This window comes from Amphibalanus amphitrite, unplaced genomic scaffold, assembly GCF_019059575.1.
Source record: "Amphibalanus amphitrite isolate SeventyFive unplaced genomic scaffold, NRLGWU_Aamphi_draft 001044F_arrow, whole genome shotgun sequence".
NCBI lineage: Eukaryota > Metazoa > Arthropoda > Thecostraca > Balanomorpha > Balanidae > Amphibalanus > Amphibalanus amphitrite.
The window spans coordinates 4,226-19,524 of NW_024882538.1; the positions used below are offsets into that span (position 1 = coordinate 4,226).

The 15,299-nt window shown below is 48.0% G+C and overlaps 1 protein-coding gene across 2 annotated transcripts in view; it reads left to right on the forward strand.

Annotated features, from left to right (window-relative positions):
* Positions 1 to 12,811: 12,811 nt before the first annotated feature.
* The window catches only part of LOC122369512 (UDP-N-acetylglucosamine transporter-like), a 33,341-nt gene continuing 30,853 nt past the window's right edge, over positions 12,812 to 15,299 (forward strand). For both annotated transcript variants that reach the window (XM_043344306.1, XM_043344307.1), the window contains exon 1: positions 12,812 to 12,885. The gene's annotated coding sequence lies outside the window, so the exon portion shown is untranslated. The remainder of the gene's footprint in view (positions 12,886 to 15,299) is intronic.

Below are 15,299 nucleotides of genomic sequence, written 5' to 3' on the forward strand. Positions count from 1 at the left end.
CCCCGATCAACATCCCGAGTTTCGATAGTAGGGCACCGATAGGTAGGAAGTTGGCGAGAAGCAGGAGGGCGCCAATGGATAGAAGGGCAGCGATCAACAGGAGGGCACCAATAGGTAGGAGGACCCCGATCAACAATCAACAGGAGGGCGCCACCAGGTAAGAGGGTGGCGAGGAACAGGAGAGCACCAATAGGAGGGTGGCGATCAACAAGAGGTCGCCAATAGGTGGGAGGGCGGTCATCAACTGGAAGTCGTTAATGAGCGGAAGGGTGACGATTAAAATGGGGGTGGCAATGGTGAGGAGGGCGCCTTTGCTCAAGAGGATGACACGAACAGGAGGGCGTCTGTGCGGAGGGCGCTGGTCAACAGGAAGGTACCAGTGGATAGGAGGGCGGTGATCAACAGGAGGGTGCCAGTGGTTAGGAGGGCGGCGATCAACACGAGGGCGCCAATAAGAGAAGGGCCCCGATTAACATTCAACAGGAAGGACTAGGGAACCAATAGGTAGGAGGGCGGCACTGAACAATAGGGTGCCAAAAAGGAGAAAGGCGGCCTTGAAAATTTCACATGAGGGCGCAATAGGTAGGAGAGCGCCAATAATTATGAGGACGCCGATCAGCAGAAGGGCGGCAATATGTAGCAGGGTGGCGACCTACAGGAGGGCGCCTTCGGGTGAGAGGGCGCTTATTTACGGGACAGCGGCTTACATAGGCGACCACCGTTACGCTTAGAGAGCTACAGCCTACAAATGTGGTTGGAGGGCGCCCAAGGGAGCCCTCCAACCGTATTTGGAGGGCGTATTTGGAATGGGCGTCCTCCGAGGGCGCCCTCCATCCGTATTTTCCCTGTAAACACATTCGCGATTGGAGGGCGCCCTCCAGTCGCGATTGTTTTTCGATTCGATTATATCACAATTGCATTTGCGATTGGAGGGCGCCTTCGGCGCCCTCCAATCGCAAAGGGCGCCTTCGGCGCCCAAGGGGGGGGGGGGGGCATGGCCCAGTGGCCCCCCCCTGCCTACGCCCCTGTAGCAGGCATTAGCAAAAATTGCGAGTAGGGCATGACAGAAAGATGATTAGTGGTTTGTATGGCATGGTCATTTTTAGCGGCTCGAAATAACATTTCTCAAGAAGTCTAACTAAAGAGCAAGTTGTTGTTGATTATCACTGACTTGTGTTTGGGGGTTAATAATGACTGAATTTTTGAGTTTGGCCCAAATTTTTTGACAGCATTGTGTGCATTGATCAATTCTGAGCTCAGGGACATATATTTTATTTAGATTATACGCGTTTGTTTTTCACAACTTCCAGCGCTTTAAAGAGCGCCGGGCCTTCAGTAGAGCGGCGAGGTGACAATTGCCCCTACATCATGTGGTTTACTGGCGCATATCTCGAAAAGTAGCAGGGAAAAGCAGCAAAGCACCTATATGCAACGAAAGATCAGTAATCAGAGGCTAGTATAAAATGTTCATTTTTAGCCGCTCGAAATAACATTTTTATAAAAGTCTAATTAAAAAATAAGAAATGATTTTTAATTACGTCTTGCAGCTGCTTGCAAAAAGCTAGCTTATCTTGCAGAAAAGCGATGCAATATGTGAGAATGATGTTGGCACAGTGAACAACAGTGCCCTGAACTAGTCTGACAGGAAAGTTCGTTCAAAACAACGATTGGTCAGCTAATAAAATACCACTAAAGATCATCATGAAAATCGGTAAATGTGGTGGCCACTAGAGAGTCTAAATTGTCTTGTGTTTGGTGACAACTGACGACCTCAATTTTGACCTTAGGGAAAACTGGCATCGGAATCGTATTCTTCGATCAATTTGGGATTAAATGATACCTATTTTGTTCATATTGCGGACAGTCAGTTTGGGGGAATTTCTAGCGCTTTTTCGGGCTGCCGGCCTACAGTGCGGCGGCGCTGCCGGTCGCCGCGGTTGTCACCCCCGCGGGAGCGGCCTCATCAGCGGCCCGCCGTCGGCCGTCACATCACCGGGATCCGCGCCGTCGGCCGCTTAAGCCGCTGCACAAATGAGCCGGCCGCGACAGCTGGGCCGCCGCGCCAGCGCCCATCCAGACCGTCGCCGTCGACACAGTGCGCACCGGCACACAGTGGTCAGTGGGCATCGCCGGGACCTTCGGGATATACCAGAGATGGCTCTGATGACAAAACCGGAGACAAACTTAGGAAGAAAACTTAGGTTGGATGGACTCTTAGATTTTCCACGCAAAAACAAAACTCACGAATAAAACTGTACAGGAGGAAGGGTAGGGAGAGAGAGAGAGAGAGAGAGAGAGAGAGAGAGAGAGAGAGAGAGAGAGAGAGAGAGAGAGAGAGAGAGAGAGAGAGAGAGAGAGAGATCCCTTTATTGGCAGACTCTGGGTCCATAAGAAGTAACACACAATAATGATGACGTGACGATCAAATGATGATGACGGTATGAAGATGACATGGGTATATGACCAACATCAGCAGCGCTCAACAACCACACAATTCTGCAGTCCACACTTTACGCATAGGAGATGTGTGGGCGATATCACTGTAATACAGCGTAGACATTATTCGGTTTTCTGACTTTTTCAAACGCGACATGAAATTCCACACAGCTCTGCGGTAGGCCGCATCAAAGCCATCTATGTGTTCTTGCGCAAACATTCCAGAGGCACTACAATATTTAGGGTAGCCTAAAAACATTCTAGCAGCGTTATTGAAACACACTTTAAATTTCCGAAGAACCGATGCATGAAACGAGTGCCATAAATGCATGTAGCTGATGTTAGAACAATATGCATTGTACAAATACTTTTTAACCGAATATGTACATAAAGCGAATTTACGACTCAATGAATTGGCACGACAACACAGTAATCGGTACTGGTGACAAATCTCGACATTGTCCACTTTGGTTCGTGTGCTCGAAATGTGGTATCCAAGATACTTATATTCGTCGACATATGAAAGCACACTATTGCACAATGATATCTTAGGGAGTGATAGATTTCGAAGACTCACGGGAAGCATGGCCATGCAGACTGTCTTTTTAGTATTGAATAGAATGTCATGATCTTTCGCATACTTGGAGCAAATGTTCAGCAATTTTTGAAGCCCAAAAGGCGTAGGCGAAAGAATGACCATATCATCTGCATAATAGAGATGGTTGAGACCAGGGGGCTGTCATCCCGAGCTTTCCTATTTGCCGGGCACCCGGATCTTTAACATTACCCGTGACGTCAGCGGACCGGACACTTCTCAGCTGGCCTTCCCCGCAAATTTGGCCTTGAATTCGATTTTGAGGGTCACGGACTCACGGTTGTAAACAAGTTCATTTCCTGTTTCTTGCTTGTGTTGTACCTTGGTTGTACCCTCGAGTTGATTGTTTGAAACCATTGAAACTTAAATTGATTGAATGATTCAGGACTTGATTCAGGATGTCGTACTGTGCGGTGGCTACATGCCGAAGTTACCGAAGGACTGGCAAGTTCTGCACAAAATCGTTTTTTCGGTTCCCGAAGGATCCAGCCACATGTGCGACCTGGGTGCATAGATGTTCGAGGCAGGATCCTATAAATGTGTTGCAGGCAAGGATTTGCTCAGACCACTTTCTTGATTCAGATTATGATCCTTCCTACCTTGTGAAAGCATCCCTGATGCCAGGTGTGAGCCCATGTCTGAAGACTGATGCGGTTCCAACACAGAATCTGCGCAGTGCTGGGTCTTCGGGGTATGATTTCATTTTAATGGATTTGATATGAATGCCAACTATTCAGTTGGTAATGTACTAATTCGAATCTTTCTTATTGTGATGGAAATTGTAACAAATTTATATTTGCTTTTGGATTTGCACTGTGACTGTGTGCGCTTGTCAGATATGTACCATGACACATTAATTTGTAAATTAGGTTGCTAGTAAGCAGGTAGGTACCAAGTTAGGTACCGCTACCGACATATTTGCATGATACTTGAAACATTTTGCATATCAATATAATCTGTGCATCAGTCACCAATGCTCAAAGCAGCTCACTGAAGTTGTGCCCTATTTGAATGTTGATGTAAATGGTGTTTCACAGACCGGCGCAACAAAGCACTCGGGCTTCAAGGAGTGATCGCCGACAGATGAAGTCCCTTGCGCAGGACATCACACTGAGGGAGCGTCCTCATCTCTGAGTGATAGATCAAGGTGAGGAGATAATTGAATTTGATATTTTCTTTGTTAGGTGCTTGAACTGTCAATACAAGGGCCCTGTTTCACCAGTGATAGCAGCACGCTGCTATTACACGTGTCAAATTGGGTTCCATGGAAACATCAACAAAGCATGACTCAGTCAATCTGTGTGATGTCATCAAATATTGCTGCTAGCATCTTCACGGCCATGCGATCAAACAAATGTATCAAACGCAATTCAACGAGACAGCAACTCTGGTCCAAACGAAGCTCACGGATTGCACGAAACGTCATTAGTGTGACCTCATCACATTACGTCAGCTCGTGCAATTTGATAGTAGGTAGCGTGCTGCTATCACCGGTGAAACAGGGCCAAGGGTTCCAGCAATCAGTAGTTTTGATAGAGACTGAATACACTCAGATGCTAGCTTTGAGAATGATGTTGCAATCAGACTCAGACTAAGCTTACCTCTGAATCACTTGAGTGGAAACTGTGGGCAAGGCTCTAAACCTGGGCCCTGTTTCACCGGTGATAGCAGCACGCGGCTATCAAATTGCGCGAGCTGACGTAATGTTCACGTTAGCTGACGCTAGCTGACATTAGCTCACAGTTGTGCAACTCTGAACTTATATTTATTCTATTGCTTTACATTACTCTGAAGAAGACTATTCCTTAACCTTCCAGGCAGGGGGAGTGGGGGGCATTTTCTTACATGGCCATAGTAAAATTGAGTTCATATTGTTTTGACTCATGGTGACCTGACCTGTGACCTGAGGTGGTATTATCAGTGACCTCTCATAGCAATATATGCACTAGGAAACTGGCGCCCTATCGCTGATTTTCGATTAAATGCATTTTACTTGATGTTATATTGCATTCCCAAGAAGACCCGTGAACAGTTTATTTTTATTGAACATTTTATTTTTGACCTGACCTGTGACATCATCGGTAACCCCAAGGTCAATAAAATTGGATTTCCCCCGAAAAATTAGACAGGGCTAAAGCACGCTGTTTGATTTTGCAGATCCATCCAGTAGTTTCGGAGATATGGGGGAGGCAAAAAAGTCCCACCCCCGCTCGTAAGGTGGCCCGGAGGCCCACCGCCTGCTGGGTCAATTATTAATTTTCAGCTTAACCGTGATGATAATTCACCCTGAAAATGAAGCGCGCTGTTCATTTTTTTTTATTTCAGATGCAAGAAAATACTAATGCTCTATTTCCTTCCCACAGATCTATCTCACTGGATGCTTCGAACCAGATGGAGTGGTCTCCTGCAGCTACGGATTTGCCGGCTGGCGAGGTCCAGTATCTGTCTCCCCTGGAGGAAGTGCAGAAGTTGAGCCAGCAAAATCGGCGTTTGAAGCTGCGCATGGAGAAACAGAAGCGGCAGTGGCGGCAAGAGAGACAGATGCTTCTGCGGAAGCTGCGAGTGGCTGAGCGGAAGGCGCACAAGCTCCAGAAACTGCTCAGATTGGGAGTCGTCACGGAAAAGCAGGTCTCGACTGTCCAGTCGGGTCACAGAGTGCAGTGGACAGCAGAGGACATCTCTCGGGCACTTGGACTGCGGTGCAGGAGCCGAAAGGCCTACGAGTATGTGCAACAAGTGATGCACCTGCCTCTTCCTTCCGCTGCGACCCTGTCTCGCTGGATCCGCGGCTTCCGCGTGACGCCCGGAGTAATAGAGGCAGCTCTCGCCGTACTGAGGGCAGCAGTCCAAGGTATGGGCGCCTTGGAGCGTCTATGTGTAGTGTCCTTCGACGAGATGGCACTGAGCAGCCGATACTGCTACGACGCATCAGCCGATCAAATCCTTCAAGGATCTAAACTGCAGCTTCTGATGGTTCGTGGACTCTGTGCTGCATGGAAGCAGCCACTATTCTACGAGATCGACTCTCCTATGACTAATCAGAAGCTGAACAGCGTCATCTCCGTGCTGGAGTCGCTGGGTCTGAGGGTGACAGCGGTCGTCAGCGACATGGGCGGAGCAAACGAGGGGATGTGGCGCTCCTCCGGCATCTGCGCCGACCGGACGTGGATCATCAACCCCGTGGACGATACCAGGTATTTCATTAGTGCCAACTTGAATCTCCTCTGTAGATCCAGAATCAATTTTGGCTTGTACTGCAATAACAATGTTAAACAGTTACAATTGTCGTAGTTTATTACGAAAATTATTTTTATGATGCATGAAAATGTAGTAGCTTCGTGATCAATAAGCCATTTAATGCTGTCGGTGACCGATGTGTTTCGCTCCACCACCCCCACTGAACCATACAGCATTGAGATAAGTGTTGTTGGAGGCAACTTTCAGACATATTCATGGACACCCTTGTCGTTAACGTGTGTGTCCGCATCAGTATAAAACATAAATGAATCTTGTTCATAAGGATCTTAAAATTGTTATCTTTGTATGTATGATTTCATTGCCATTTTGTCGATTGATCCCAGATACCTGACTGATCATTTGATGCTTTTCAATATCTTAACAGGTTTCAAGCAAGTGCAGTGGCGTAGTAAAATCATCCTATGAATTTATGAATCATAAATTATGTTTTCGCGGCATGGCCTTGTCCCCGATTCCCACAGATCCAGCCTCACAGTAATCTTAATCCTCACACGTATTGCATACAAAGTGAGCCTGCTGCCCGTGACCCGGTTAAAGTGACCATCCCTGATCCCACTCTAACATTAGTTTTGAGTTGAGATAGCCAAAATGGGGTCCCTGGCTTGCACTTACCGGTTTGAGCACTCACAAGATCGAGCAATGCCTCAAATCGAAAATATCTAATTTCAAAGTTGCAGCACTTGGATTCAGAGGGGCTAATGCATTAGAATGCTCCCTCTGAATGTGTGACGTCAGCGCAGATCTAAAGATTTCAAATCTTTTACTAAAACATTTGGTAGCACGCGATGGTATACGCTGCTTTGCGCGCAACAAGTGCCGCACTTTCAAATAAAGTCACTAGGAACAGCGGAGATCCCAAAAAGTAAACAAACGTAAAAGTCCAATGTCTTGAAAACCGGTGAATATTTTTCGATGAAATTTGGTAGATATTCGTTTTGGCTCTTTCTGAACCGAGCGACATCACTTTCATGCCATTTCATTAACTTTTTTATTTTAACCGCTTTTTGAGCCAGCTATTCGTGAAAAAAACGAGGGAGAGATCCGTTTGACACTCCCCCTACCCTCTCCATGAGTGTGATGGTAAAGGCAACTTCCCAATAACGTTTGGAGGAGCTTTCCTGATCCTAATCCTGCTTGTCCCGTCCATTCCTTTTATCCAAGGAGGGTGTGGGTGTTCGCCGACGCCCCGCACCTGATCAAACTGATGCGGGTGCACACGGTCGCGGACGACGGAGGACTCCTGATACCCGATGGTCGCGGCGGTCGAGCACTGCTGGGTCGAGGTACCTTCCTGGAGCTGCTCGAGCTGGATCGTGCCGAGCTGCGGGTCGCCCACAAGTTGACGAACCTTCATGTTCAGGTAAGTATTTTCAGACGTTTCAGACGAGGTAAATGCTATTTCGATCGATGTTTTTAAGCTTCTAGATCTCATCAGAGATCTTCCAACCGTTTTGCAACTACCAGAGTGGACCGGCTAGAGGGTGCCCTGCACTGGCCACCACCCTGCACTGTCATTTGGATGTCTCGCTTCGTGCTTTACGACGTGCAGGCTGTCTCGCTCCTTCGTTTGTCGCTCAGCTGGTGTCTTGCTGCGGGCTAAACGTGGTTTCTTTGACACATTGTCGAGCTTTTAATATAGCATTTAAGAACTGCTTTAGGGAACGCTGTGACTACCGAACATTACCGCCAACTTAGCTGCTTCAGACAGCGGCCCTGTGCAGCTATGTGTTTTGACTCCTCTGTGGCAAAACTGATGTAGTATTCGCCGCTTTGCTTTTGTTTGTTTGTTTGTTTGTTTGTTTGTTTGGTTGGTTGGTTGGTTGGTTGGTTGGAAGGTGGAACGATCAGTGAAAACATGCATTTGCTCGCAGAAGTACTGCATAGATTGACGCTTCACCTGGAGTTCCGCCAGCAGCCTCTTAGCAGCCTCACCGCATTTTTTATTGTTAAATTTTAAATAAGTGAGGTGGTACGATCAGTGAAAAATAAACTTTGCTGGTGCGAACCAACACGACGCACAACACCCACGTTTTCCCTTTCCACTAACACGACCTTATAGCACATATTATTGCTTGTAACGTGAAAATGCAATAATATGTTGTCAACATTGTTTTGCAGGGCACCGGTCAGGTGAGCCAGCGGGTCCGGCTGGCCACGCAGCTCTTTTCGCACACGGTGGGCACCGCCATCAAGGAGCTGCTGCCGCGCCGCCAACCACAGGCCGAGGCTGTCTTGACGGCCAATGCGTGGTTTGACGTTTTGAACAGCCGGAGTCAGTTCGACGCCACAATCGAGCGGTCCGCCTATGGGAGGACTGCTGAAATCAAAGCGGTCCAGGACCGGGCCCTGGACAAGATGACGTCTCTGATCTCCGACACTCGTAAAACGTCTGCAAAGCACCCCAACGGTCATCGGAGCATGCTGCCGTTCCAGCAGGGAATGCTACGAACCACAGTATCTCTCCGTGGGCTGTACGAAGAGCTCCATCGTACTGTGCCCGAGCTGCAGTTTGTCCTGACCAGCCACCTGAACCAAGATTGCTTAGAGAACTGCTTTTCGCAGATCCGGAGCCTGGGTGGAGCGAATACCACGCCCAACGCGGTAGAAGTGCGCTCCCGCCTGAAAGTGCTGCTAATGGCGCCGGCTCCACAGGTGGCTGCTTCCAGCGGTCGAGCAGTACTGCAGCTGGAACCCAGCGACTTAATGTCGACGAGCCGCGCACCGCAGCAGCTCCCGTGCGTCTCCAACGAGGCCCTGGAGGGCCTGCTCATTCAGGTACTTAGACCTACCAGCTGGGGGCACTGCCTGAATTGCTACATGTCTACTATCCTCCACGCCCTTGGAACGTATGAAATTTTGCAAATAGAGGATCATATGATTCTATCTTATTATTAAGCACTGCTTTAAAGTAATATTTTAAGTTTATAGTAGAGATTCTCATTTTATGCATAATCGTGCAGGCATACAAAAAACGGCAATGTCTAGGCATGCAGTGCCAACTGCCAAATATAGCTGATTTGGCATTCGTACTATCATTGCATCCATTTCCAGCTTTGACAGTTCTCAACTTTTCCAGTTTGAAGAGCCGGACCAAGAACTGGCGGCACGTGAGGACAACGAAGCAGAAGGAGCCTACCAGGCAGTAGCCGCTCCTCCATCTTCATCTCACGAAGAGGTCACGCCTCTCCAGTCGGAATCTGCGACAGCTGGAGACGAGCGCCTGGAACGGGAGGCCCTTGCGTTTGTCGCTGGCTTCGTCGCGGCCAAGTGCCGCCACCTGGATGCTGGGCTGGGACAGACTACAGACCAAGCTCCGCCCAGCTCAGTCCCATCCAGCTGGGTCCGCGCCCTCAGCCGGGGTAGGCTCACCGTGCCATCGCCGAACTGGATGACCATCGTGGAAGAGTTCGAGGTCATCTTCCGGTTGATGATGGGTGATACCGTCGACGGTCAGTCCGGTATCGTGCAGAGGCTGCTGGCGGCACTCCAGGTAAAGCGTCCATCTCTGGACGCCAGGATCGCGAGGAAGCTGGTGACGACGCGGGTCCACCTTCGGATCCGCTCACTAAACCAGCGCCAGGACGAAGTCGCAGCCGAGAGACGCGCCGCCAAGCAAGTCCGCCAGCACGTCCGGAGTGGTGAGCTGCATTTATTTCTTTTCGACTTGCTCGACATTTTTATCGCTATCATTCAATCGTCTTCAATCGTCATGGTAATCAAGCCATTGTAACCAGCTCTATGAGTGTAATGTCTGCATTATCTCTCCTATTTTTGTTTTGCACTTGAATGTGTCTATTTATTGCGCCCAGTTCAATTGGACAAATAGTCGAAATCGGAGTTGGCGTTAAACAGGACGGATTGCATGCTATATCTTGACTTTGGTAATCAGTAAAATTCCGGAGAGTCAGAATAGTTGAAGTGTCTACCGACCCTCCTTTCCGCTAGACCAATCGTTTAGTAGTGCTCCCAGCGAGCAGTGTTGTTACGATAAGTGGTGCTCGCGCTAAGATATTGTACAGTCTGTCTTAAAAGTACCGCGCAAAGTGACGGTGGATCCATCAAGCCTGACCGAGGGAGGGCCTGCTTAATTTGAGTCATCGAAGCAATTGATATTCTCGTCCATTCCTCAGGTCAATTGGTTCGGTGACTTTTAAATTAAAGCAGGCCTTTCTTCGGTAAGGCTTGATGGATCCACCGCCACTTTGCGCGGTACTTTTAAGACAGACTGTACACACTAAATTTTGGGGTTTCCCACTTAACATTAGTTTAAGCTCACCGACCGTCGCCATTTCAACAATCACTATTCACTATTAATTCTATCTTTATTTAAACAGCACCTTAATTAGATAGATTTTGTGGCCATTGATACGTCCACGTATTGCAGAGCTCAGGCCACCACTTAGGTAAGAAGGATCATTGATTTCACTTGACTTTGTTTCAGGTAAATCGGCAGGAAGCAGCTGAATCAGGTGGAGAACGCACTGCGTCTGCCGGCGGCGTCCAGTGCCGACATCTTTACCCCGGCATCACTCGCCAGTGTGGAGAGCGCCGTCACTTTCTGTCTTCTGAGGCTGTCAGACAGTTCAGCCGGGCAGCGAGCAGCTCCCGGCGCACCATCACTGGGAGCCAGGCCGGCCTACGCGAGGAGCGGATCACTTGTGCTTACGACTTCGTCCTGGCGCTGGTTTAGTGAGCGGATCCGAAGGTGGACCCGCGTCGTCACCAGCTTCCTCGCGATCCTGGCGTCCAGAGATGGACGCTTTACCTGGAGTGCCGCCAGCAGCCTCTGCACGATACCGGACTGACCGTCGACGGTAGCACCCATCATCAACCGGAAGATGACCTCGAACTCTTCCACGATGGTCATCCAGTTCGGCGATGGCACGGTGAGCCTACCCCGGCTGAGGCGCGGACCCAGGGCGTGATCACGCGAGCTGCCGGCTTGGCCTCTTGCTCCTTGTGCCGACTCGTGGTTGCGTTAACCATTCGTGATTGCGTTGTGCCGACTCGTGGTTGCGTGAACCATTCATGGTTGCGTTAACCATTCGTGATTGCGTTGTGCTGACTCGTGGTTGCGTTAACCATTCGTGGTTGCGTTAACCATTCGTGATTGCGTTGTGCCGACCCGTGGTTGCGTTAACCATTCGTGGTTGCGTTAACCATTCGTGATTGCGTTGTGCCGACTCGTGGTTGCGTTAACCATTCGTGATTGCGTTGTGCCGACTCGTGGTTGCGTTAACCATTCGTGATTGCGTTGTGCCGACTCGTGGTTGCGTTACCCATCGTCTGTGTGCCCGTGTGTGCGGGGACACGGACCACATGTGCTCCCTCACTGGATGGATATTGGATAGACATGCGCGAGCAGTGTTGGGGTCGTTTTGTTTCCTGTCATGGAATACATCTGTTGGTGGTTCTTAATTGGTTCGGTACCTAGGCTTTCGGACGGAGTGAATCAATGCTTTCGTTATTGTGCCCATGTGGCCGAACAAAAACACGATATCATCACCATTCACCATCCAGATACACCCCAGTTGCCCGCATGGCTTTGGCCCCCGGGACCCTAACACCGATAGCCCCGCGATTACGCACAGGAACATAAACCAAAACATAGTCCTTGCAATGCATTCCTCCAGGCTCCATCGCAGTCCTTTGTCTAGCAATTTTCGGAGTACGTATCTGCGGTATCGCGTCCGTAGCAGCCTTGGGAGCTGCTGGTGACTACAGGGGCCTCACGGGTCCCGAGTCATGTGGGCCATAGCACCACAGGGCACCGCATCTTTTTCGAGATAAATGACCGTTATGAAGCATGTCGCATTTTCCTGAGCATGACCTGGCGTTAACATAACTTAAGCGCCTGCCGGCCCTCGCCTGCCTGCGGCTGACAGCTGACGAGTGACGAGCCACCTGGAGATCGCCAACTCAACCCTAATTACGGCGTTGTCCGCTAGGTGGCGGGGTCGTACGATCCAAGTCGGGACAGGGGATTCTCATAATTATTTTGTTATCATATTTTCCCCCTTTTTAAAGTCATTTAAAAGCGCTATTGCACAAGTAATTTTTCGATTAGCAGCGATTCCAGCCGCCGCATCAGGGTCAGGATGGAGCCAGGGAGCGTATGCGCCGGTGACGTCACCGTAGTGTTGCAGATTTGTAACATTAGCGAGCCCCGGACGATCTTACCTAACTTATACGGCCTTGGACGTCGTGAACAGCCCTCTGGAAACGTGGTAGGTTAGGTTAGGTTAGGTTAGGTTAGGTTAGGTTAGGTTAGGTTAGGTTAGGTTAGGTTAGGTTAGGTTAGGTTAGGTTAGGTTAGGTTAGGTTAGGTAAGGTTAGGTTAGGTTAGGTTAGGTTAGGTTAGGTTAGATTTGGTTTGAATCTAACCCCCCCCTCCCCCACCCAAAAACCCCGATTTCCCAGTGTCCCCTAGGATGAAAATAGTTCTTGTTTCAGGATATTGTATTTAGTAGTCGCATCCAATTCTTTTAAATTACATATCTGGCGCATCAGAGGCAAAACAATGTCGCCATTTTGCGTCTCTGCAGTGTTGTGTGCGTAGCGCATCAAAGGTGGGGTGATTTCTTTATTATATTTCGGTAAGTGGTGCGAAGTTAAGTGTTTTGAAACTGTTTTTGATGTAATTGGCCATCGAGAAGGAGAAACGATCATCAAAATTGTGTTTCTTTAATGTAAAAAACTGAAGTTTTACCGACTTGTCAAAAAAACGAGTGTATTGCTTGTGACGAGGAAGCAGTAAAATTACAGAAAGAGTCTGATTCACTTTTCAGACATAAATTTTGCACAGTCTTACACTATTTGACATCCTGAATCCAGATATGATATTTACATGTGGCAGAAATATGAAAAACACCTAAAAATTTTAACAGTCACACCCCATTCACATCACCTAAGCCAGCCATGTGCAGTGCACACACCGCCGCAAGTGAGACGATAAACGCCGCTGTATTAAAACATTTGCTGCCATTTCTGGTAAAACAGTTGCGCAACGTATGTTATGAAAGTGACGTCAAAATAACACAACACAAAACAAATTGTGGTATATGGTCAACTCATCAGCAACTCATATGGGAAAGAGAACACCAGAAAATCGGCAGAAGCTAATTTACTAAATTAACCTAGCCTAACCTAACATAACCTAACCTTACCTAACCTGACCTACTGATTTTCACCTACCTGGGAAAAAGAAAAAAATTGCTCGCATGAATACCTAGATTTCAAGCAATGGTAAGTCAGATATTCTTGGGTTAAGCAGTTGTGTATCTGGCTTCAGGCCCTTCGTCCTGAAGCCAGATTTGACTTACCATTGCCTGTAATCTCTCCTAAGGCATTGCCTTTGGTATGACGGCACTGCATTAGGAGCGCCGGTCAGCCCTGTGCTAGCGCCTTAATTATTTCACAATGCGGCTCAGAAATGATTAGAGAATGTTATGGTATGGTGGACTAACGGGCACACACTGTGTAAACTGCTGTAGGTGAAACGAAAGCAAGTATTTTTTAGTAAAGAACTGCGATGGCAACATGATGACAATGTAAAGGGACTATCCCACCTTCTAAAATGTTGTTAAAACCAGTTAAATTGTGCCCGACTTTATAGACTGGATGACCAGGAACACGGTTCTGGCATTTATTTTTCATTAAACATCTTAGGCTTCCCATATTCCAAACACAAACTTTCAAATATTTGACGTCACAGCCCAAAATTACCTCCTTCCCCAGGCCACATTACTGTCATAAACCTGATTCTTTTTACTCTGTAGGCACCACAACCAAGTTCAGACCAAGTTTTAAGCGATTTTTCAACGAACAAACCCATTTAAATCAGAATGACTAAACGAGGTGACGTCACACTAACGGTCGCTCCATGTTGAAGATAGGGCCTTGTACAAAGCCCATTTTCAAATGAAGGGAACGAATTTCTTCAACACCAAGAGGTCGCGGTTGCAACCTAGATAGATAGTGGTTTCTGAACCTCGCCGCAAACTTGGCTATCTCAACTCAAACCCCATGCCCGCGCCCTGCTGGGGGGGGGGGTGTTTGAACACCCCCCTTGTGGTTTTTCGCGAATATCTCAAAAACGGCGGCGCGGAGCGCCGCCGTTTTTGGTACACCTTATCATACATCAATTCTACACATGTTGTAAAAAATGTTAGACCAAGGTCATTCAAGGTCAGGTCATCAGGTCACTTGAAGTGACCTCACCTCATAAAAGGTTTCAATGTCTGTCATAGCTACACCGAGTGACTGATCGCTTTGAAACTTTCAGCGATTGCTAAGAGCAATAGGATGTACAAAATGTATATCTCAGAATTTTGATATCGATGACCTAAGGTCAGGTCAATTTTGCGACCTCCCCATTATAAGTCAATGGGAGAAAATTGAAATGCGCCTCTTTTGGATGAAAGACATTATAAACACTCCCAAACACCGAATTACAAGTGGTTTATACACACTGAACATGAAAATGGTGTCCGTGACCCTTGTTTATGCCCTGAGGTCATCTTAGGTCACGAATGGTATCTAACAGTTTTTCGCAAATAACTTTTGATAGAGGCATGCTAAAGCGATGAAAACGCCTTAGATGTGTTCAGCTCGACGATACGGATCGACTGATATGCAACATGACCCTTTCCGGTCAGGTCATGACCTTGACCTGAGGTCAAATTTTCAAGTTGACCTTTCAAGGTCAAGTTATAGTTCATTCGATGCGTCTTGACGAGAGGAACACGATGCCGGTGAAAGTAAGCTCGTACAAGGCTTGGGTCAGAAGTTATTGCAGAAAAACTGTTTCCGAAAAAATCGGCTATTTTTGCAGTTTTTGCCCCCTGCAGGCAAAACCGTTGACGTTAGGTCAAATCTGAGAGAATTACTCAGAAAGGGCGTTAATAGGGCTATCGAATGCGCTTTTCTGCGGCGCTGTAGCTCTATTGGTTCCCGAGTTATGCGTTGACTTCTTGGAAATTTTCGACATTCGACCTGGAAATCGGCGAAA